This window comes from Phyllobates terribilis, unplaced genomic scaffold (assembly GCF_046119375.1).
Source record: "Phyllobates terribilis strain yellow unplaced genomic scaffold, ASM4611937v1 Scaffold_7__3_contigs__length_470593459, whole genome shotgun sequence".
NCBI lineage: Eukaryota > Metazoa > Chordata > Amphibia > Anura > Dendrobatidae > Phyllobates > Phyllobates terribilis.
In genome coordinates, this window is record NW_027362767.1 from 153,054,425 (window position 1) to 153,081,111 (window position 26,687).

Genomic DNA, 26,687 nt, shown 5'->3' on the forward strand with positions numbered 1-26,687 from the left:
AGTGAGCAGTATTATAGTAGTTATATTCTTGTATATAGGAGCAGTATTATAGCAGTTATATTCTTGTACATAGGAGCAGTATTATAGTAGTTATATTCTTGTACATAGGAGCAGTATTATAGTAGTTATATTCTTGTACATAGGGGGCAGTATTATAGTATTTATATTCTTGTACATAGGGGGCAGTATTATAGTAGTTATATTCTTGTACATAGGGAGCAGTATTATAGTAGTTATATTCTTGTATATAGGAGCAGTATTATAGCAGTTATATTCTTGTACATAGGAGCAGTATTATAGTAGTTATATTCTTGTACATAGGAGCAGTATTATAGTAGTTATATTTTTGTACATATGGGGCAGTATTACAGTAGTTATATTCATGTACATAGGATCAGTATTATAGTAGTTATATTCCTGTACATAGGAGCACTATTATAGTAGTTACATCTTGTACATAGGAGCAGTATTATAGTAGTTATATTCTTATACATAGGGGGCAGTATTATAGTAGTTATATTCTTGTACATAGGTAGCAGTACTATAGTAGTTATATTCTTATACATAGTGGGCAGTATTATAATAGTTATATTCTTGTACATAGGAGCAGTATTATAGTAGTTATATTCTTGTACATAGGAGCAGTATTATAGTAGTTATATTCTTGTACATAGGAGCAGTATTATAGTAGTTATATTCTTGTATATAGGAGCAGTATTATAGTAGTTATATTCTTGTACATAGGAGGCACTATTATAGTAGTTATATTCTTGTACATAGGAGCAGTATTATAGTAGTTGTATTCTTGTACATAGGGGGCAGTATTATAGTAGTTATATTCTTGTACATAGGGGCAGTATTACAGTAGTTATATTCTTGTACATAGGGAGCAGTATTATAGTAGTTATATTCTTGTACATAGGAGCAGTATTATAGTAGTTATATTCTTTTACATAGTGGCAGTATTATAGTAGTTATATTCATGTACATAGGAGGCAGTATTATAGTAGTTATATTCTTGTACATAGAGGCAGTATTATAGTAGTTATATTCTTGTACATAGGGGCAGTATTATAGTAGTTATATTCTTGTACATATGGAGCAGTATTATAGTAGTTATATTCATGTACATAGGAGCAGTATTATAGTAGTTATATTCCTGTACATAGGGGCAGTATTATAGTAGTTATATTCTTGTACATATGAGCAGTATTATAGTAGTTATATTCTTGTACATAGGGAGCAGTATTACAGTAGTTATATTCTTGTACATAGGAGCAGTATTATAGTAGTTATATTCTTGTACATAGGGGGCAGTATTATAGTATTTATATTCTTGTACATAGGGGGCAGTATTATAGTAGCTATATTCTTGTACATAGTGAGCAGTATTATAGTAGTTATATTCTTGTATATAGGAGCAGTATTATAGCAGTTATATTCTTGTACATAGGAGCAGTATTATAGTAGTTATATTCTTGTACATAGGAGCAGTATTATAGTAGTTATATTCTTGTACATAGGGGCAGTATTATAGTAGTTATATTCTTGTACATAGGGAGCAGTATTATAGTAGTTATATTCCTGTACATAGGAGCAGTATTATAGTAGTTACATCTTGTACATAGGAGCAGTATTATAGTAGTTATATTATTGTACATAGGGGGCAGTATTATAGTATTTATATTCTTGTACATAGGGGGCAGTATTATAGTAGCTATATTCTTGTACATAGTGAGCAGTATTATAGTAGTTATATTCTTGTATATAGGAGCAGTATTATAGCAGTTATATTCTTGTACATAGGAGCAGTATTATAGTAGTTATATTCTTTTACATAGGAGCAGTATTATAGTAGTTATATTCTTGTACATAGGGGGCAGTATTATAGTATTTATATTCTTGTACATAGGGGGCAGTATTATAGTAGTTATATTCTTGTACATAGGGAGCAGTATTATAGTAGTTATATTCTTGTATATAGGAGCAGTATTATAGCAGTTATATTCTTGTACATAGGAGCAGTATTATAGTAGTTGTATTCTTGTACATAGGAGCTGTATTATAGTAGTTATATTTTTGTACATAGGGGGCAGTATTACAGTAGTTATATTCATGTACATAGGAGCAGTATTATAGTAGTTATATTCCTGTACATAGGAGCAGTATTATAGTAGTTACATCTTGTACATAGGAGCAGTATTATAGTAGTTATATTCTTATACATAGGGGCAGTATTATAGTAGTTATACTCTTGTACATAGGAGCAGTATTATAGTAGTTATATTCTTGTACATAGGGGCAGTATTATAGTAGTTATATTCTTGTACATAGGGGCAGTATTATAGTAGTTATATTCTTGTACATAGTGAGCAGTATTATAGTAGTTATATTCTTGTACATAGGGGCAGTATTATAGTAGTTATATTCTTGTACATAGTGAGCAGTATTATAGTAGTTATATTCTTGTACATAGTGAGCAGTATTATAGTAGTTATATTCTTGTACATAGGAGCAGTATTATAGTAGATACATCTTGTACATAGGAGCAGTAATATAGTAGTTATATTCTTGTACATAGGAGCAGTATTACAGTAGTTATATTCTTGTACATAGGGGGCAGTATTATAGTTAGTTATATTCTTGTACATAGGGGCAGTATTATAGTAGTTATATTCTTGTACATAGTGAGCAGTATTATAGTAGTTATATTCTTGTACATAGGAGCAGTATTATAGTAGTTACATCTTGTACATAGGGAGCAGTATTATAGTAGTTATATTCTTGTACATAGGAGCAGTATTATAGTAGTTATATTCTTGTACATAGGAGCAGTATTATAGTAGTTATATTCTTGTACATAGTGGCAGTATTATAGTAGTTATATTCATGTACATAGGAGGCAGTATTATAGTAGTTATATTCTTGTACATAGGAGGCAGTATTATAGTAGTTATATTCATGTACATAGGAGGGAGTATTATAGTAGTTATATTCTTGTACATAGGGGCAGTATTATAGTAGTTATATTCTTGTACATAGGGGCAGTATTATAGTAGTTATATTCTTGTACATAGGGAGCAGTATTATAGTAGTTATATTCATGTACATAGGAGCAGTATTATAGTAGTTATATTCCTGTACATAGGGGCAGTATTATAGTAGTTATATTCTTGTACATATGAGCAGTATTATAGTAGTTATATTCTTTTACATAGGAGCAGTATTATAGTAGTTATATTCTTGTACATAGGGGGCAGTATTATAGTATTTATATTCTTGTACATAGGGGGCAGTATTATAGTAGTTATATTCTTGTACATAGGGAGCAGTATTATAGTAGTTATATTCTTGTATATAGGAGCAGTATTATAGCAGTTATATTCTTGTACATAGGAGCAGTATTATAGTAGTTGTATTCTTGTACATAGGAGCAGTATTATAGTAGTTATATTTTTGTACATAGGGGGCAGTATTACAGTAGTTATATTCATGTACATAGGAGCAGTATTATAGTAGTTATATTCCTGTACATAGGAGCAGTATTATAGTAGTTACATCTTGTACATAGGAGCAGTATTATAGTAGTTATATTCTTATACATAGGGGCAGTATTATAGTAGTTATATTCTTGTACATAGGAGCAGTATTATAGTAGTTATATTCTTGTACATAGGGGCAGTATTATAGTAGTTATATTCTTGTACATAGGAGCAGTATTATAGTAGATACATCTTGTACATAGGAGCAGTAATATAGTAGTTATATTCTTGTACATAGGAGCAGTATTACAGTAGTTATATTCTTGTACATAGGGGGCAGTATTATAGTAGTTATATTCTTGTACATAGGGGCAGTATTATAGTAGTTATATTCTTGTACATAGTGAGCAGTATTATAGTAGTTATATTCTTGTACATAAGAGCAGTATTATAGTAGTTACATCTTGTACATAGGAGCAGTATTATAGTAGTTATATTCTTGTACATAGGAGCAGTATTACAGTAGTTATATTCTTGTACATAGGGAGCAGTATTATAGTAGTTATATTCTTGTACATAGGAGCAGTATTATAGTAGTTATATTCTTGTACATAGTGGCAGTATTATAGTAGTTATATTCATGTACATAGGAGGCAGTATTATAGTAGTTATATTCTTGTACATAGGAGGCAGTATTATAGTAGTTATATTCATGTACATAGGAGGCAGTATTATAGTAGTTATATTCTTGTACATAGGGGCAGTATTATAGTAGTTATATTCTTGTACATAGGGGCAGTATTATAGTAGTTATATTCTTGTACATAGGGAACAGTATTATAGTAGTTATATTCATGTACATAGGAGCAGTATTATAGTAGTTATATTCCTGTACATAGGGGCAGTATTATAGTAGTTATATTCTTGTACATATGAGCAGTATTATAGTAGTTATATTCTTTTACATAGGAGCAGTATTATAGTAGTTATATTCTTGTACATAGGGGGCAGTATTATAGTATTTATATTCTTGTACATAGGGGGCAGTATTATAGTAGTTATATTCTTGTACATAGGGAGCAGTATTATAGTAGTTATATTCTTATACATAGGGGCAGTATTAGTTATATTCTTGTACATAGGAGCAGTATTATAGTAGTTATATTCTTGTACATAGGGGGCAGTATTATAGTATTTATATTCTTGTACATAGGGGGCAGTATTATAGTAGCTATATTCTTGTACATAGTGAGCAGTATTATAGTAGTTATATTCTTGTATATAGGAGCAGTATTATAGCAGTTATATTCTTGTACATAGGAGCAGTATTATAGTAGTTATATTCTTGTACATAGGAGCAGTATTATAGTAGTTATATTCTTGTACATAGGGGGCAGTATTATAGTATTTATATTCTTGTACATAGGGGGCAGTATTATAGTAGTTATATTCTTGTACATAGGGAGCAGTATTATAGTAGTTATATTCTTGTATATAGGAGCAGTATTATAGCAGTTATATTCTTGTACATAGGAGCAGTATTATAGTAGTTATATTCTTGTACATAGGAGCAGTATTATAGTAGTTATATTTTTGTACATATGGGGCAGTATTACAGTAGTTATATTCATGTACATAGGATCAGTATTATAGTAGTTATATTCCTGTACATAGGAGCAGTATTATAGTAGTTACATCTTGTACATAGGAGCAGTATTATAGTAGTTATATTCTTATACATAGGGGGCAGTATTATAGTAGTTATATTCTTGTACATAGGGAGCAGTACTATAGTAGTTATATTCTTATACATAGTGGGCAGTATTATCATAGTTATATTCTTGTACATAGGAGCAGTATTATAGTAGTTATATTCTTGTACATAGGAGCAGTATTATAGTAGTTATATTCTTGTACATAGGAGCAGTATTATAGTAGTTATATTCTTGTATATAGGAGCAGTATTATAGTAGTTATATTCTTGTACATAGGAGGCACTATTATAGTAGTTATATTCTTGTACATAGGAGCAGTATTATAGTAGTTGTATTCTTGTACATAGGGGGCAGTATTATAGTAGTTATATTCTTGTACATAGGGGCAGTATTACAGTAGTTATATTCTTGTACATAGGGAGCAGTATTATAGTAGTTATATTCTTGTACATAGGAGCAGTATTATAGTAGTTATATTCTTTTACATAGTGGCAGTATTATAGTAGTTATATTCATGTACATAGGAGGCAGTATTATAGTAGTTATATTCTTGTACATAGAGGCAGTATTATAGTAGTTATATTCTTGTACATAGGGGCAGTATTATAGTAGTTATATTCTTGTACATATGGAGCAGTATTATAGTAGTTATATTCATGTACATAGGAGCAGTATTATAGTAGTTATATTCCTGTACATAGGAGCAGTATTATAGTAGTTATATTCTTGTACATATGAGCAGTATTATAGTAGTTATATTCTTGTACATAGGGAGCAGTATTACAGTAGTTATATTCTTGTACATAGGAGCAGTATTATAGTAGTTATATTCTTGTACATAGGGGGCAGTATTATAGTATTTATATTCTTGTACATAGGGGGCAGTATTATAGTAGCTATATTCTTGTACATAGTGAGCAGTATTATAGTAGTTATATTCTTGTATATAGGAGCAGTATTATAGCAGTTATATTCTTGTACATAGGAGCAGTATTATAGTAGTTATATTCTTGTACATAGGAGCAGTATTATAGTAGTTATATTCTTGTACATAGGGGCAGTATTATAGTAGTTATATTCTTGTACATAGGGAGCAGTATTATAGTAGTTATATTCCTGTACATAGGAGCAGTATTATAGTAGTTACATCTTGTACATAGGAGCAGTATTATAGTAGTTATATTATTGTACATAGGGGGCAGTATTATAGTATTTATATTCTTGTACATAGGGGGCAGTATTATAGTAGCTATATTCTTGTACATAGTGAGCAGTATTATAGTAGTTATATTCTTGTATATAGGAGCAGTATTATAGCAGTTATATTCTTGTACATAGGAGCAGTATTATAGTAGTTATATTCTTTTACATAGGAGCAGTATTATAGTAGTTATATTCTTGTACATAGGGGGCAGTATTATAGTATTTATATTCTTGTACATAGGGGGCAGTATTATAGTAGTTATATTCTTGTACATAGGGAGCAGTATTATAGTAGTTATATTCTTGTATATAGGAGCAGTATTATAGCAGTTATATTCTTGTACATAGGAGCAGTATTATAGTAGTTGTATTCTTGTACATAGGAGCAGTATTATAGTAGTTATATTTTTGTACATAGGGGGCAGTATTACAGTAGTTATATTCATGTACATAGGAGCAGTATTATAGTAGTTATATTCCTGTACATAGGAGCAGTATTATAGTAGTTACATCTTGTACATAGGAGCAGTATTATAGTAGTTATATTCTTATACATAGGGGCAGTATTATAGTAGTTATATTCTTGTACATAGGAGCAGTATTATAGTAGTTATATTCTTGTACATAGGGGCAGTATTATAGTAGTTATATTCTTGTACATAGTGAGCAGTATTATAGTAGTTATATTCTTGTACATAGGAGCAGTATTATAGAAGATACATCTTGTACATAGGAGCAGTAATATAGTAGTTATATTCTTGTACATAGGAGCAGTATTACAGTAGTTATATTCTTGTACATAGGGGGCAGTATTATAGTAGTTATATTCTTGTACATAGGGGCAGTATTATAGTAGTTATATTCTTGTACATAGTGAGCAGTATTATAGTAGTTATATTCTTGTACATAGGAGCAGTATTATAGTAGTTACATCTTGTACATAGGAGCAGTATTATAGTAGTTATATTCTTGTACATAGGAGCAGTATTACAGTAGTTATATTCTTGTACATAGGGAGCAGTATTATAGTAGTTATATTCTTGTACATAGGAGCAGTATTATAGTAGTTATATTCTTGTACATAGGAGCAGTATTATAGTAGTTATATTCTTGTACATAGTGGCAGTATTATAGTAGTTATATTCATGTACATAGGAGGCAGTATTATAGTAGTTATATTCTTGTACATAGGAGGCAGTATTATAGTAGTTATATTCATGTACATAGGAGGCAGTATTATAGTAGTTATATTCTTGTACATAGGGGCAGTATTATAGTAGTTATATTCTTGTACATAGGGGCAGTATTATAGTAGTTATATTCTTGTACATAGGGAGCAGTATTATAGTAGTTATATTCATGTACATAGGAGCAGTATTATAGTAGTTATATTCCTGTACATAGGGGCAGTATTATAGTAGTTATATTCTTGTACATATGAGCAGTATTATAGTAGTTATATTCTTTTACATAGGAGCAGTATTATAGTAGTTATATTCTTGTACATAGGGGGCAGTATTATAGTATTTATATTCTTGTACATAGGGGGCAGTATTATAGTAGTTATATTCTTGTACATAGGGAGCAGTATTATAGTAGTTATATTCTTGTATATAGGAGCAGTATTATAGCAGTTATATTCTTGTACATAGGAGCAGTATTATAGTAGTTGTATTCTTGTACATAGGAGCAGTATTATAGTAGTTATATTTTTGTACATAGGGGGCAGTATTACAGTAGTTATATTCATGTACATAGGAGCAGTATTATAGTAGTTATATTCCTGTACATAGGAGCAGTATTATAGTAGTTACATCTTGTACATAGGAGCAGTATTATAGTAGTTATATTCTTATACATAGGGGCAGTATTATAGTAGTTATATTCTTGTACATAGGAGCAGTATTATAGTAGTTATATTCTTGTACATAGGGGCAGTATTATAGTAGTTATATTCTTGTACATAGGGGCAGTATTATAGTAGTTATATTCTTGTACATAGTGAGCAGTATTATAGTAGTTATATTCTTGTACATAGGGGCAGTATTATAGTAGTTATATTCTTGTACATAGTGAGCAGTATTATAGTAGTTATATTCTTGTACATAGGAGCAGTATTATAGTAGATACATCTTGTACATAGGAGCAGTAATATAGTAGTTATATTCTTGTACATAGGAGCAGTATTACAGTAGTTATATTCTTGTACATAGGGGGCAGTATTATAGTAGTTATATTCTTGTACATAGGGGCAGTATTATAGTAGTTATATTCTTGTACATAGTGAGCAGTATTATAGTAGTTATATTCTTGTACATAGGAGCAGTATTATAGTAGTTACATCTTGTACATAGGAGCAGTATTATAGTAGTTATATTCTTGTACATAGGAGCAGTATTCCAGTAGTTATATTCTTGTACATAGGGAGCAGTATTATAGTAGTTATATTCTTGTACATAGGAGCAGTATTATAGTAGTTATATTCTTGTACATAGGAGCAGTATTATAGTAGTTATATTCTTGTACATAGTGGCAGTATTATAGTAGTTATATTCATGTACATAGGAGGCAGTATTATAGTAGTTATATTCTTGTACATAGGAGGCAGTATTATAGTAGTTATATTCATGTACATAGGAGGCAGTATTATAGTAGTTATATTCTTGTACATAGGGGCAGTATTATAGTAGTTATATTCTTGTACATAGGGGCAGTATTATAGTAGTTATATTCTTGTACATAGGGAGCAGTATTATAGTAGTTATATTCATGTACATAGGAGCAGTATTATAGTAGTTATATTCCTGTACATAGGGGCAGTATTATAGTAGTTATATTCTTGTACATATGAGCAGTATTATAGTAGTTATATTCTTTTACATAGGAGCAGTATTATAGTAGTTATATTCTTGTACATAGGGGGCAGTATTATAGTATTTATATTCTTGTACATAGGGGGCAGTATTATAGTAGTTATATTCTTGTACATAGGGAGCAGTATTATAGTAGTTATATTCTTGTATATAGGAGCAGTATTATAGCAGTTATATTCTTGTACATAGGAGCAGTATTATAGTAGTTGTATTCTTGTACATAGGAGCAGTATTATAGTAGTTATATTTTTGTACATAGGGGGCAGTATTACAGTAGTTATATTCATGTACATAGGAGCAGTATTATAGTAGTTATATTCCTGTACATAGGAGCAGTATTATAGTAGTTACATCTTGTACATAGGAGCAGTATTATAGTAGTTATATTCTTATACATAGGGGCAGTATTATAGTAGTTATATTCTTGTACATAGGAGCAGTATTATAGCAGTTATATTCTTGTACATAGGAGCAGTATTATGGTAGTTGTATTCTTGTACATAGGAGCAGTATTATAGTAGTTATATTCTTGTACATAGGGGGCAGTATTATAGTAGTTATATTCTTGTACATAGGGAGCAGTATTATAGTAGTTATATTCTTGTACATAGGGAGCAGTATTATAGTAGTTATATTCTTATACATAGGGGCAGTATTAGTTATATTATTGTACATAGGAGCAGTATTATAGTAGTTATATTCTTGTACATAGGGGGCAGTATTATAGTATTTATATTCTTGTACATAGGGGGCAGTATTATAGTAGCTATATTCTTGTACATAGTGAGCAGTATTATAGTAGTTATATTCTTGTATATAGGAGCAGTATTATAGCAGTTATATTCTTGTACATAGGAGCAGTATTATAGTAGTTATATTCTTGTACATAGGAGCAGTATTATAGTAGTTATATTCTTGTACATAGGGGGCAGTATTATAGTATTTATATTCTTGTACATAGGGGGCAGTATTATAGTAGTTATATTCTTGTACATAGGGAGCAGTATTATAGTAGTTATATTCTTGTATATAGGAGCAGTATTATAGCAGTTATATTCTTGTACATAGGAGCAGTATTATAGTAGTTATATTCTTGTACATAGGAGCAGTATTATAGTAGTTATATTTTTGTACATATGGGGCAGTATTACAGTAGTTATATTCATGTACATAGGATCAGTATTATAGTAGTTATATTCCTGTACATAGGAGCAGTATTATAGTAGTTACATCTTGTACATAGGAGCAGTATTATAGTAGTTATATTCTTATACATAGGGGGCAGTATTATAGTAGTTATATTCTTGTACATAGGGAGCAGTACTATAGTAGTTATATTCTTATACATAGTGGGCAGTATTATAATAGTTATATTCTTGTACATAGGAGCAGTATTATAGTAGTTATATTCTTGTACATAGGAGCAGTATTATAGTAGTTATATTCTTGTACATAGGAGCAGTATTATAGTAGTTATATTCTTGTATATAGGAGCAGTATTATAGTAGTTATATTCTTGTACATAGGAGGCAGTATTATAGTAGTTATATTCTTGTACATAGGGGCAGTATTATAGTAGTTATATTCTTGTACATAGGGGCAGTATTATAGTAGTTATATTCTTGTACATAGGGGGCAGTATTATAGTAGTTATATTCTTGTACATAGGGGCAGTATTATAGTAGTTATATTCTTGTACATAGGAGCAGTATTATAGTAGTTGTATTCTTGTACATAGGGGGCAGTATTATAGTAGTTATATTCTTGTACATAGGGGTAGTATTACAGTAGTTATATTCTTGTACATAGGGAGCAGTATTATAGTAGTTATATTCTTGTACATAGGAGCAGTATTATAGTAGTTATATTCTTTTACATAGTGGCAGTATTATAGTAGTTATATTCATGTACATAGGAGGCAGTATTATAGTAGTTATATTCTTGTACATAGAGGCAGTATTATAGTAGTTATATTCTTGTACATAGGGGCAGTATTATAGTAGTTATATTCTTGTACATATGGAGCAGTATTATAGTAGTTATATTCATGTACATAGGAGCAGTATTATAGTAGTTATATTCCTGTACATAGGGGCAGTATTATAGTAGTTATATTCTTGTACATATGAGCAGTATTATAGTAGTTCTATTCTTGTACATAGGGAGCAGTATTACAGTAGTTATATTCTTGTACATAGGAGCAGTATTATAGTAGTTATATTCTTGTACATATGAGCAGTATTATAGTAGTTATATTCTTGTACATAGGGGGCAGTATTATAGTATTTATATTCTTGTACATAGGGGGCAGTATTATAGTAGTTATATTCTTGTACATAGGGAGCAGTATTATAGTAGTTATATTCTTGTATATAGGAGCAGTATTATAGCAGTTATATTCTTGTACATAGGAGCAGTATTATAGTAGTTGTATTCTTGTACATAGGAGCAGTATTATAGTAGTTATATTTTTGTACATAGGGGGCAGTATTACAGTAGTTATATTCATGTACATAGGAGCAGTATTATAGTAGTTATATTCCTGTACATAGGAGCAGTATTATAGTAGTTACATCTTGTACATAGGAGCAGTATTATAGTAGTTATATTCTTATACATAGGGGCAGTATTATAGTAGTTATATTCTTGTACATAAGAGCAGTATTATAGCAGTTATATTCTTGTACATAGGAGCAGTATTATAGTAGTTGTATTCTTGTACATAGGAGCAGTATTATAGTAGTTATATTCTTGTACATAGGGGCAGTATTATAGTAGTTATATTCTTGTACATAGGGGCAGTATTATAGTAGTTATATTCTTGTACATAGTGAGCAGTATTATAGTAGTTATATTCTTGTACATAGGGGCAGTATTATAGTAGTTATATTCTTGTACATAGTGAGCAGTATTATAGTAGTTATATTCTTGTATATAGGAGCAGTATTATAGCAGTTATATTCTTGTACATAGGAGCAGTATTATAGTAGTTATATTCTTGTACATAGGAGCAGTATTATAGTAGTTATATTCTTGTACATAGGGGCAGTATTATAGTAGTTATATTCTTGTACATAGGGAGCAGTATTATAGTAGTTATATTCCTGTACATAGGAGCAGTATTATAGTAGTTACATCTTGTACATAGGAGCAGTATTATAGTAGTTATATTATTGTACATAGGGGGCAGTATTATAGTATTTATATTCTTGTACATAGGGGGCAGTATTATAGTAGCTATATTCTTGTACATAGTGAGCAGTATTATAGTAGTTATATTCTTGTATATAGGAGCAGTATTATAGCAGTTATATTCTTGTACATAGGAGCAGTATTATAGTAGTTATATTCTTTTACATAGGAGCAGTATTATAGTAGTTATATTCTTGTACATAGGGGGCAGTATTATAGTATTTATATTCTTGTACATAGGGGGCAGTATTATAGTAGTTATATTCTTGTACATAGGGAGCAGTATTATAGTAGTTATATTCTTGTATATAGGAGCAGTATTATAGCAGTTATATTCTTGTACATAGGAGCAGTATTATAGTAGTTGTATTCTTGTACATAGGAGCAGTATTATAGTAGTTATATTTTTGTACATAGGGGGCAGTATTACAGTAGTTATATTCATGTACATAGGAGCAGTATTATAGTAGTTATATTCCTGTACACAGGAGCAGTATTATAGTAGTTACATCTTGTACATAGGAGCAGTATTATAGTAGTTATATTCTTATACATAGGGGCAGTATTATAGTAGTTATATTCTTGTACATAGGAGCAGTATTATAGTAGTTATATTCTTGTACATAGGGGCAGTATTATAGTAGTTATATTCTTGTACATAGGGGCAGTATTATAGTAGTTATATTCTTGTACATAGTGAGCAGTATTATAGTAGTTATATTCTTGTACATAGGGGCAGTATTATAGTAGTTATATTCTTGTACATAGTGAGCAGTATTATAGTAGTTATATTCTTGTACATAGGAGCAGTATTATAGAAGATACATCTTGTACATAGGAGCAGTAATATAGTAGTTATATTCTTGTACATAGGAGCAGTATTACAGTAGTTATATTCTTGTACATAGGGGGCAGTATTATAGTAGTTATATTCTTGTACATAGGGGCAGTATTATAGTAGTTATATTCTTGTACATAGTGAGCAGTATTATAGTAGTCATATTCTTGTACATAGGAGCAGTATTATAGTAGTTACATCTTGTACATAGGAGCAGTATTATAGTAGTTATATTCTTGTACATAGGAGCAGTATTACAGTAGTTATATTCTTGTACATAGGGAGCAGTATTATAGTAGTTATATTCTTGTACATAGGAGCAGTATTATAGTAGTTATATTCTTGTACATAGGAGCAGTATTATAGTAGTTATATTCTTGTACATAGTGGCAGTATTATAGTAGTTATATTCATGTACATAGGAGGCAGTATTATAGTAGTTATATTCTTGTACATAGGAGGCAGTATTATAGTAGTTATATTCATGTACATAGGAGGCAGTATTATAGTAGTTATATTCTTGTACATAGGGGCAGTATTATAGTAGTTATATTCTTGTACATAGGGGCAGTATTATAGTAGTTATATTCTTGTACATAGGGAGCAGTATTGTAGTAGTTATATTCAAGTACATAGGAGCAGTATTATAGTAGTTATATTCCTGTACATAGGGGCAGTATTATAGTAGTTATATTCTTGTACATATGAGCAGTATTATAGTAGTTATATTCTTTTACATAGGAGCAGTATTATAGTAGTTATATTCTTGTACATAGGGGGCAGTATTATAGTATTTATATTCTTGTACATAGGGGGCAGTATTATAGTAGTTATATTCTTGTACATAGGGAGCAGTATTATAGTAGTTATATTCTTGTATATAGGAGCAGTATTATAGCAGTTATATTCTTGTACATAGGAGCAGTATTATAGTAGTTGTATTCTTGTACATAGGAGCAGTATTATAGTAGTTATATTTTTGTACATAGGGGGCAGTATTACAGTAGTTATATTCATGTACATAGGAGCAGTATTATAGTAGTTATATTCCTGTACATAGGAGCAGTATTATAGTAGTTACATCTTGTACATAGGAGCAGTATTATAGTAGTTATATTCTTATACATAGGGGCAGTATTATAGTAGTTATATTCTTGTACATAGGAGCAGTATTATAGTAGTTATATTCTTGTACATAGGGGCAGTATTATAGTAGTTATATTCTTGTACATAGGGGCAGTATTATAGTAGTTATATTCTTGTACATAGTGAGCAGTATTATAGTAGTTATATTCTTGTACATAGGGGCAGTATTATAGTAGTTATATTCTTGTACATAGTGAGCAGTATTATAGTAGTTATATTCTTGTACATAGGAGCAGTATTATAGTAGATACATCTTGTACATAGGAGCAGTAATATAGTAGTTATATTCTTGTACATAGGAGCAGTATTACAGTAGTTATATTCTTGTACATAGGGGGCAGTATTATAGTAGTTATATTCTTGTACATAGGGGCAGTATTATAGTAGTTATATTCTTGTACATAGTGAGCAGTATTATAGTAGTTATATTCTTGTACATAGGAGCAGTATTATAGTAGTTACATCTTGTACATAGGAGCAGTATTATAGTAGTTATATTCTTGTACATAGGAGCAGTATTACAGTAGTTATATTCTTGTACATAGGGAGCAGTATTATAGTAGTTATATTCTTGTACATAGGAGCAGTATTATAGTAGTTATATTCTTGTACATAGGAGCAGTATTATAGTAGTTATATTCTTGTACATAGTGGCAGTATTATAGTAGTTATATTCATGTACATAGGAGGCAGTATTATAGTAGTTATATTCTTGTACATAGGAGGCAGTATTATAGTAGTTATATTCATGTACATAGGAGGCAGTATTATAGTAGTTATATTCTTGTACATAGGGGCAGTATTATAGTAGTTATATTCTTGTACATAGGGGCAGTATTATAGTAGTTATATTCTTGTACATAGGGAGCAGTATTATAGTAGTTATATTCATGTACATAGGAGCAGTATTATAGTAGTTATATTCCTGTACATAGGGGCAGTATTATAGTAGTTATATTCTTGTACATATGAGCAGTATTATAGTAGTTATATTCTTGTACATAGGGGGCAGTATTATAGTATTTATATTCTTGTACATAGGGGGCAGTATTATAGTAGTTATATTCTTGTACATAGGGAGCAGTATTATAGTAGTTATATTCTTGTATATAGGAGCAGTATTATAGCAGTTATATTCTTGTACATAGGAGCAGTATTATAGTAGTTGTATTCTTGTACATAGGAGCAGTATTATAGTAGTTATATTTTTGTACATAGGGGGCAGTATTACAGTAGTTATATTCATGTACATAGGAGCAGTATTATAGTAGTTATATTCCTGTACATAGGAGCAGTATTATAGTAGTTACATCTTGTACATAGGAGCAGTATTATAGTAGTTATATTCTTATACATAGGGGCAGTATTATAGTAGTTATATTCTTGTACATAGGAGCAGTATTATAGCAGTTATATTCTTGTACATAGGAGCAGTATTATAGTAGTTGTATTCTTGTACATAGGAGCAGTATTACAGTAGTTATATTCTTGTACATAGGGGCAGTATTATAGTAGTTATATTCTTGTACATAGGGGCAGTATTATAGTAGTTATATTCTTGTACATAGTGAGCAGTATTATAGAAGTTATATTCTTGTACATAGGGGCAGTATTATAGTAGTTATATTCTTGTACATAGTGAGCAGTATTATAGTAGTTATATTCTTGTATATAGGAGCAGTATTATAGTAGATACATCTTGTACATAGGAGCAGTAATATAGTAGTTATATTCTTGTACATAGGAGCAGTATTACAGTAGTTATATTCTTGTACATAGGGGGCAGTATTATAGTAGTTATATTCTTGTACATAGGGGCAGTATTATAGTAGTTATATTCTTGTACATAGTGAGCAGTATTATAGTAGTTATATTCTTGTACATAGGAGCAGTATTATAGTAGTTACATCTTGTACATAGGAGCAGTATTATAGTAGTTATATTCTTGTACATAGGAGCAGTATTACAGTAGTTATATTCTTGTACATAGGGAGCAGTATTATAGTAGTTATATTCTTGTACATAGGAGCAGTATTATAGTAGTTATATTCTTGTACATAGGAGCAGTATTATAGTAGTTATATTCTTGTACATAGTGGCAGTATTATAGTAGTTATATTCATGTACATAGGAGGCAGTATTATAGTAGTTATATTCTTGTACATAGGAGGCAGTATTATAGTAGTTATATTCATGTACATAGGAGGCAGTATTTTAGTAGTTATATTCTTGTACATAGGGGCAGTATTATAGTAGTTATATTCTTGTACATAGGGGCAGTATTATAGTAGTTATATTCTTGTACATAGGGAGCAGTATTATAGTAGTTATATTCATGTACATAGGAGCAGTATTATAGTAGTTATATTCCTGTACATAGGGGCAGTATTATAGTAGTTATATTCTTGTACATATGAGCAGTATTATAGTAGTTATATTCTTGTACATAGGGAGCAGTATTACAGTAGTTATATTCTTGTACATAGGAGCAGTATTATAGTAGTTATATTCTTGTACATAGGGGGCAGTATTATAGTATTTATATTCTTGTACATAGGGGGCAGTATTATAGTAGCTATATTCTTGTACATAGTGAGCAGTATTATAGTAGTTATATTCTTGTATATAGGAGCAGTATTATAGTAGTTATATTCTTGTACATAGGAGCAGTATTATAGTAGTTATATTCTTGTACATAGGAGCAGTATTATAGTAGTTATATTCTTGTACATAGGGGCAGTATTATAGTAGTTATATTCCTGTACATAGGGGCAGTATTATAGTAGTTATATTCTTGTACATATGAGCAGTATTATAGTAGTTATATTCTTGTACATAGGGGGCAGTATTATAGTAGTTATATTCTTATACATAGGGGGCAGTATTATAGTAGTTATATTCATGTACATAGGAGCAGTATTATAGTAGTTATATTCTTGTACATATGAGCAGTATTATAGTAGTTATATTCTTGTACATAGGGGGCAGTATTATAGTAGTTATATTCTTATACATAGGGGGCAGTATTATAGTAGTTATATTCTTGTACATAGGGAGCAGTATTATAGTAGTTATATTCCTGTACATAGGGGCAGTATTATAGTAGTTATATTCTTGTACATATGAGCAGTATTATAGTAGTTATATTCTTGTACATAGGGGGCAGTATTACAGTAGGTATATTCTTGTACATAGGAGCAGTATTATAGTAGTTATATTCTTGTACATAGGAGCAGTATTATAGTAGTTATATTCTTGTACATAGGGGGCAGTATTATAGTAGCTATATTCTTGTACATAGTGAGCAGTATTATAGTAGTTATATTCTTGTATATATAAATGCAGTATTATAGTAGTTATATTCTTGTACATAGGGGGCAGTATTATAGTAGCTATATTCTTGTACATAGTGAGCAGTATTATAGTAGTTATATTCTTGTATATAGGAGCAGTATTATAGTAGTTATATTCTTGTACATAGTAGCAGTATTATAGTAGTTATATTCTTGTACATAGGAGCAGTATTATAGTAGTTATATTCTTGTACATAGGGGCAGTATTATAGTAGTTATATTCTTGTACATAGGGAGCAGTATTATAGTAGTTATATTCTTGTACATATGAGCAGTATTATAGTAGTTATATTCTTGTACATAGGGGGCAGTATTATAGTAGTTATATTCTTATACATAGGGGGCAGTATTATAGTAGTTATATTCTTGTACATAGGGAGCAGTATTATAGTAGTTATATTCCTGTACATAGGGGCAGTATTATAGTAGTTATATTCTTGTATGTAACGGGTCTGGGAGGCGGAACCTCTGGGCTACAATACAAGGGGGCGGTCCTTGTAAGGGAGCGGGTGGCGACCAGGCAGGCAGTCACAGGAGGTGACCTGGACAGTCTCTGAGTGAACGGGACAGTCTCTGAGTGAACGGGGCTGGAGGTCACGGCAAGTGACCGGGGCAGTCTCTAGGTATAGGGTTGGTACGACCTGTGGCGGCTTAAGATAGACGAGAGCTCCCAGGTGAGCAGGCGAGAGTCTCTGGATGAACGGGTGGTCACAGCATGTGACGGCGGAGCCTCCAGGAAGACCAGCGGACAGGCGACAGATGAGCGCTCCCAGGTGAGCGGGCAGAAGTCTCTGGACAGGCGGGTGGTCACAGCACGTGACAGCGGAGCCTCCAGGTAGGCTAGCAGGCAGATAGCAGATGTGCGCTCCCAGGTGAGCGGGCAAGCTGGTCCATAGACAGACTGACAGGAGTTGGTAGGCAGACCGTCGGACCTCAGGCAGGCAGGCAGGTAGCTGATGTGCGCTCCCAGGTGAGCGGGCGAGAGTCTCTGGAATAGCTGGTGGTCACAGCACGTGACAGCGGAGCCTCCGGGCAGGCAAGCAGGCAGGTAGCGGAGAAGCGCTCCCAGGTGAGCGGGCAGGCTGGTCCTTAGACAGACTGACAGGAGTAGTAAGGCAGACCGTCGGACCTCAGACTAGCAGACAGGTAGCAAGTAATCAGGCAGGAATCTGACAGGTAACTGGCAGGTAACTGGCAACGGGACCTGAGGGCTGAAGCACAGGTGAGACACAGGTGCAAACAACATTGCTCGGGCACCTCCATTTTGGAGGAGGTGCCTTATATATGATGAAGTCCTCCGGCCATTGGCCGGGGACTCCTTAGGACGACGCGCGCGGCCCCTTTAAGAGGAGGGGAGCGCGCGCGCCCTAAGCACAGGGGCCGGGAAGGAGCGCGCGCTGAGAGCAGAGCGGGAGGAGGACGCCGGGAAGGAGCGCGCGCTGACAGCAGAGCGGGAGAGGGACGCCGGGCACGGGGCAGAGCGGTGAGGGGAGCAGCGTCCCTGCCTAGCAGAGGGCAGGGACGCCGGCACTACATTGTACATATGAGCAGTATTATAGTAGTTATATTCTTGTACATAGGGGGCAGTATTACAGTAGTTATATTCTTGTACATAGGAGCAGTATTCTAGTAGTTATATTCTTGTACATAGGGGGCAGTATTATAGTATTTATATTCTTGTACATAGGGGGCAGTATTATAGTAGCTATATTCTTGTACATAGTGAGCAGTATTATAGTAGTTATATTCTTGTATATAGGAGCAGTATTATAGCAGTTATATTCTTGTACATAGGAGCAGTATTATAGTAGTTATATTCTTGTACATAGGAGCAGTATTATAGTAGTTATATTCTTGTACATAGGGGGCAGTATTATAGTATTTATATTCTTGTACATAGGGGGCAGTATTATAGTAGTTATATTCTTGTACATAGGGAGCAGTATTATAGTAGTTATATTCTTGTATATAGGAGCAGTATTATAGCAGTTATATTCTTGTACATAGGAGCAGTATTATAGTAGTTATATTCTTGTACATAGGAGCAGTATTATAGTAGTTATATTTTTGTACATATGGGGCAGTATTACAGTAGTTATATTCATGTACATAGGATCAGTATTATAGTAGTTATATTCCTGTACATAGGAGCAGTATTATAGTAGTTACATCTTGTACATAGGAGCAGTATTATAGTAGTTATATTCTTATACATAGGGGGCAGTATTATAGTAGTTATATTCTTGTACATAGGGAGCAGTACTATAGTAGTTAGATTCTTGTACATAGGGAGCAGTATTATAGTAGTTATATTCATGTACATAGGAGCAGTATTATAGTAGTTATATTCTTGTACATATGAGCAGTATTATAGTAGTTATATTCTTGTACATAGGGGGCAGTATTATAGTAGTTATATTCTTATACATAGGGGGCAGTATTATAGTAGTTATATTGTTGTACATAGGGAGCAGTATTATAGTAGTTATATTCCTGTATATAGGGGCAGTATTATAGTAGTTATATTCTTGTACATATGAGCAGTATTATAGTAGTTATATTCTTGTACATAGGGGGCAGTATTACAGTAGTTATATTCTTGTACATAGGAGCAGTATTATAGTAGTTATATTCTTGTACATAGGGGGCAGTATTATAGTATTTATATTCTTGTACATAGGGGGCAGTATTATAGTAGCTATATTCTTGTACATAGTGAGCAGTATTATAGTAGTTATATTCTTGTATATAGGAGCAGTATTATAGCAGTTATATTCTTGTACATAGGAGCAGTATTATAGTAGTTATATTCTTGTACATAGGAGCAGTATTATAGTAGTTATATTCTTGTACATAGGGGGCAGTATTATAGTATTTATATTCTTGTACATAGGGGGCAGTATTATAGTAGTTATATTCTTGTACATAGGGAGCAGTATTATAGTAGTTATATTCTTGTATATAGGAGCAGTATTATAGCAGTTATATTCTTGTACATAGGAGCAGTATTATAGTAGTTATATTCTTGTACATAGGAGCAGTATTATAGTAGTTGTATTCTTGTACATAGGGGGCAGTATTATAGTAGTTATATTCTTGTACATAGGGGCAGTATTACAGTAGTTATATTCTTGTACATAGGGAGCAGTATTATAGTAGTTATATTCTTGTACATAGGAGCAGTATTATAGTAGTTATATTCTTTTACATAGTGGCAGTATTATAGTAGTTATATTCATGTACATAGGAGGCAGTATAATAGTAGTTATATTCTTGTACATAGAGGCAGTATTATAGTAGTTATATTCTTGTACATAGGGGCAGTATTATAGTAGTTATATTCTTGTACATATGGAGCAGTATTATAGTAGTTATATTCATGTACATAGGAGCAGTATTATAGTAGTTATATTCCTGTACATAGGGGCAGTATTATAGTAGTTATATTCTTGTACATATGAGCAGTATTATAGTAGTTATATTCTTGTACATAGGGAGCAGTATTACAGTAGTTATATTCTTGTACATAGAAGCAGTATTATAGTAGTTATATTCTTGTACATAGGGGGCAGTATTATAGTATTTATATTCTTGTACATAGGGGGCAGTATTATAGTAGTTATATTCTTGTATATAGGAGCAGTATTATAGCAGTTATATTCTTGTACATAGGAGCAGTATTATAGGAGTTATATTCTTGTACATAGGAGCAGTATTATAGTAGTTATATTTTTGTACATATGGGGCAGTATTACAGTAGTTATATTCATGTACATAGGATCAGTATTATAGTAGTTATATTCCTGTACATAGGAGCAGTATTATAGTAGTTACATCTTGTACATAGGAGCAGTATTATAGTAGTTATATTCTTATACATAGGGGGCAGTATTATAGTAGTTATATTCTTGTACATAGGGAGCAGTACTATAGTAGTTAGATTCTTGTACATAGGGAGCAGTATTATAGTAGTTATATTCATGTACATAGGAGCAGTATTATAGTAGTTATATTCTTGTACATATGAGCAGTATTATAGTAGTTATATTCTTGTACATAGGGGGCAGTATTATAGTAGTTATATTCTTATACATAGGGGGCAGTATTATAGTAGTTATATTCTTGTACATAGGGAGCAGTATTATAGTAGTTATATTCCTGTATATAGGGGCAGTATTATAGTAGTTATATTCTTGTACATATGAGCAGTATTATAGTAGTTATATTCTTGTACATAGGGGGCAGTATTACAGTAGTTATATTCTTGTACATAGGAGCAGTATTATAGTAGTTATATTCTTGTACATAGGGGGCAGTATTATAGTATTTATATTCTTGTACATAGGGGGCAGTATTATAGTAGCTATATTCTTGTACATAGTGAGCAGTATTATAGTAGTTATATTCTTGTATATAGGAGCAGTATTATAGCAGTTATATTCTTGTACATAGGAGCAGTATTATAGTAGTTATATTCTTGTACATAGGAGCAGTATTATAGTAGTTATATTCTTGTACATAGGGGGCAGTATTATAGTATTTATATTCTTGTACATAGGGGGCAGTATTATAGTAGTTATATTCTTGTACATAGGGAGCAGTATTATAGTAGTTATATTCTTGTATATAGGAGCAGTATTATAGCAGTTATATTCTTGTACATAGGAGCAGTATTATAGTAGTTATATTCTTGTACATAGGAGCAGTATTATAGTAGTTGTATTCTTGTACATAGGGGGCAGTATTATAGTAGTTATATTCTTGTCAATAGGGGCAGTATTACAGTAGTTATATTCTTTTACACAGTGGCAGTATTATAGTAGTTATATTCATGTACATAGGAGGCAGTATTATAGTAGTTATATTCTTGTACATAGAGGCAGTATTATAGTAGTTATATTCTTGTACATAGGGGCAGTATTATAGTAGTTATATTCTTGTACATATGGAGCAGTATTATAGTAGTTATATTCATGTACATAGGAGCAGTATTATAGTAGTTATATTCCTGTACATAGGGGCAGTATTATAGTAGTTATATTCTTGTACATATGAGCAGTATTATAGTAGTTATATTCTTGTACATAGGGAGCAGTATTACAGTAGTTATATTCTTGTACATAGGAGCAGTATTATAGTAGTTATATTCTTGTACATAGGGGGCAGTATTATAGTATTTATATTCTTGTACATAGGGGGCAGTATTATAGTAGCTATATTCTTGTACATAGTGAGCAGTATTATAGTAGTTATATTCTTGTATATAGGAGCAGTATTATAGCAGTTATATTCTTGTACATAGGAGCAGTATTATAGTAGTTATATTCTTGTACATAGGAGCAGTATTATAGTAGTTATATTCTTGTACATAGGGGCAGTATTATAGTAGTTATATTCTTGTACATAGGGAGCAGTATTATAGTAGTTATATTCCTGTACATAGGAGCAGTATTACAGTAGTTACATCTTGTACATAGGAGCAGTATTATAGTAGTTATATTATTGTACATAGGGGGCAGTATTATAGTATTTATATTCTTGTACATAGGGGGCAGTATTATAGTAGCTATATTCTTGTACATAGTGAGCAGTATTATAGTAGTTATATTCTTGTATATAGGAGCAGTATTATAGCAGTTATATTCTTGTACATAGAAGCAGTATTATAGTAGTTATATTCTTTTACATAGGAGCAGTATTATAGTAGTTATATTCTTGTACATAGGGGGCAGTATTATAGTATTTATATTCTTGTACATAGGGGGCAGTATTATAGTGTTTATATTCTTGTACATAGGGAGCAGTATTATAGTAGTTATATTCTTGTATATAGGAGCAGTATTATAGCAGTTATATTCTTGTACATAGGAGCAGTATTATAGTAGTTGTATTCTTGTACATAGGAGCAGTATTATAGTAGTTATATTTTTGTACATAGGGGGCAGTATTACAGTAGTTATATTCATGTACATAGGAGCAGTATTATAGTAGTTATATTCCTGTACATAGCAGCAGTATTATAGTAGTTACATCTTGTACATAGGAGCAGTATTATAGTAGTTATATTCTTATACATAGGGGCAGTATTATAGTAGTTATATTCTTGTACATAGGAGCAGTATTATAGTAGTTATATTCTTGTACATAGGGGCAGTATTATAGTAGTTATATTCTTGTACATAGGGGCAGTATTATAGTAGTTATATTCTTGTACATAGTGAGCAGTATTATAGTAGTTATATTCTTGTACATAGGGGCAGCATTATAGTAGTTATATTCTTGTACATAGTGAGCAGTATTATAGTAGTTATATTCTTGTACATAGGAGCAGTATTATAGTAGTTACATCTTGTACATAGGAGCAGTATTATAGTAGTTATATTCTTGTACATAGGAGCAGTATTACAGTAGTTATATTCTTGTACATAGGGAGCAGTATTATAGTAGTTATATTCTTGTACATAGGAGCAGTATTATAGTAGTTATATTCTTGTACATAGGAGCAGTATTATAGTAGTTATATTCTTGTACATAGTGGCAGTATTATAGTAGTTATATTCATGTACATAGGAGGCAGTATTATAGTAGTTATATTCTTGTACATAGGAGGCAGTATTATAGTAGTTATATTCATGTACATAGGAGGCAGTATTATAGTAGTTATATTCTTGTACATAGGGGCAGTATTATAGTAGTTATATTCTTGTACATAGGGGCAGTATTATAGTAGTTATATTCTTGTACATAGGGAGCAGTATTATAGTAGTTATATTCATGTACATAGGAGCAGTATTATAGTAGTTATATTCCTGTACATAGGGGCAGTATTATAGTAGTTATATTCTTGTACATATGAGCAGTATTATAGTAGTTATATTCTTGTACATAGGGAGTAGTATTACAGTAGTTATATTCTTGTACATAGGAGCAGTATTATAGTAGTTATATTCTTGTACATAGGGGGCAGTATTATAGTATTTATATTCTTGTACATAGGGGGCAGTATTATAGTAGCTATATTCTTGTACATAGTGAGCAGTATTATAGTAGTTATATTCTTGTATATAGGAGCAGTATTATAGTAGTTATATTCTTGTACATAGGAGCAGTATTATAGTAGTTATATTCTTGTACATAGGAGCAGTATTATAGTAGTTATATTCTTGTACATAGGGGCAGTATTATAGTAGTTATATTCTTGTACATAGGGAGCAGTATTATAGTAGTTATATTCATGTACATAGGAGCAGTATTATAGTAGTTATATTCTTGTACATATGAGCAGTATTATAGTAGTTATATTCTTGTACATAGGGGGCAGTATTATAGTAGTTATATTCTTATACATAGGAGGCAGTATTATAGTAGTTATATTCTTGTACATAGGGAGCAGTATTATAGTAGTTATATTCCTGTACATAGGGGCAGTATTATAGTAGTTATATTCTTGTACATATGAGCAGTATTATAGTAGTTATATTCTTGTACATAGGGGGCAGTATTACAGTAGTTATATTCTTGTATATAGGAGCAGTATTATAGCAGTTATATTCTTGTATATAGGAGCAGTATTATAGCAGTTATATTCTTGTACATAGGAGCAGTATTATAGTAGTTATATTCTTGTACATAGGAGCAGTATTATAGTAGTTATATTCTTGTACATAGGGGGCAGTATTATAGTATTTATATTCTTGTACATAGGGGGCAGTATTATAGTAGTTATATTCTTGTACATAGGGAGCAGTATTATAGTAGTTATATTCTTGTATATAGGAGCAGTATTATAGCACTTATATTCTTGTACATAGGAGCAGTATTATAGTAGTTATATTCTTGTACATAGGAGCAGTATTATAGTAGTTATATTTTTGTACATATGAGGCAGTATTACAGTAGTTATATTCATGTACATAGGATCAGTATTATAGTAGTTATATTCCTGTACATAGGAGCAGTATTATAGTAGTTACATCTTGTACATAGGAGCAGTATTATAGTAGTTATATTCTTATACATAGGGGGCAGTATTATAGTAGTTATATTCTTGTACATAGGGAGCAGTATTATAGTAGTTATATTCATGTACATAGGAGCAGTATTATAGTAGTTATATTCTTGTACATATGAGCAGTATTATAGTAGTTATATTCTTGTACATAGGGGGCAGTATTATAGTAGTTATATTCTTATACATAGGGGGCAGTATTATAGTAGTTATATTCTTGTACATAGGGAGCAGTATTATAGTAGTTATATTCCTGTACATAGGGGCAGTATTATAGTAGTTATATTCTTGTACATATGAGCAGTATTATAGTTGTTATATTCTTGTACATAGGGGGCAGTATTACAGTAGTTATATTCTTGTACATAGGAGCAGTATTATAGTAGTTATATTCTTGTACATAGGGGGCAGTATTATAGTATTTATATTCTTGTACATAGGGGGCAGTATTATAGTAGCTATATTCTTGTACATAGTGAGCAGTATTATAGTAGTTATATTCTTGTATATAGGAGCAGTATTATAGCAGTTATATTCTTGTACATAGGAGCATTATTATAGTAGTTATATTCTTGTACATAGGGGCAGTATTATAGTAGTTACATCTTGTACATAGGAGCAGTATTATAGTAGTTATATTCTTATACATAGGGGGCAGTATTATAGTAGTTATAGTCTTGTACATAAGGGCTGTATTACAGTAGTTATATTCCTGTACATAGGAGCAGTATTATAGTAGTTACATCTTGTACATAGGAGCAGTATTATAGTAGTTATATTCTTATACATAGGGGGCAGTATTATAGTAGTTATATTCTTGTACATAGGGGCAGTATTACAGTAGTTATATTCATGTACATAGGATCAGTATTATAGT

At 31.5% G+C, this 26,687-nt stretch overlaps 1 protein-coding gene across 1 annotated transcript in view; it reads right to left on the reverse strand.

The window, feature by feature from the left end:
• The window catches only part of PEAR1 (platelet endothelial aggregation receptor 1), a 174,387-nt gene that overhangs the window by 37,765 nt on the left and 109,935 nt on the right, over positions 1-26,687 (reverse strand). The window lies entirely within an intron of this gene.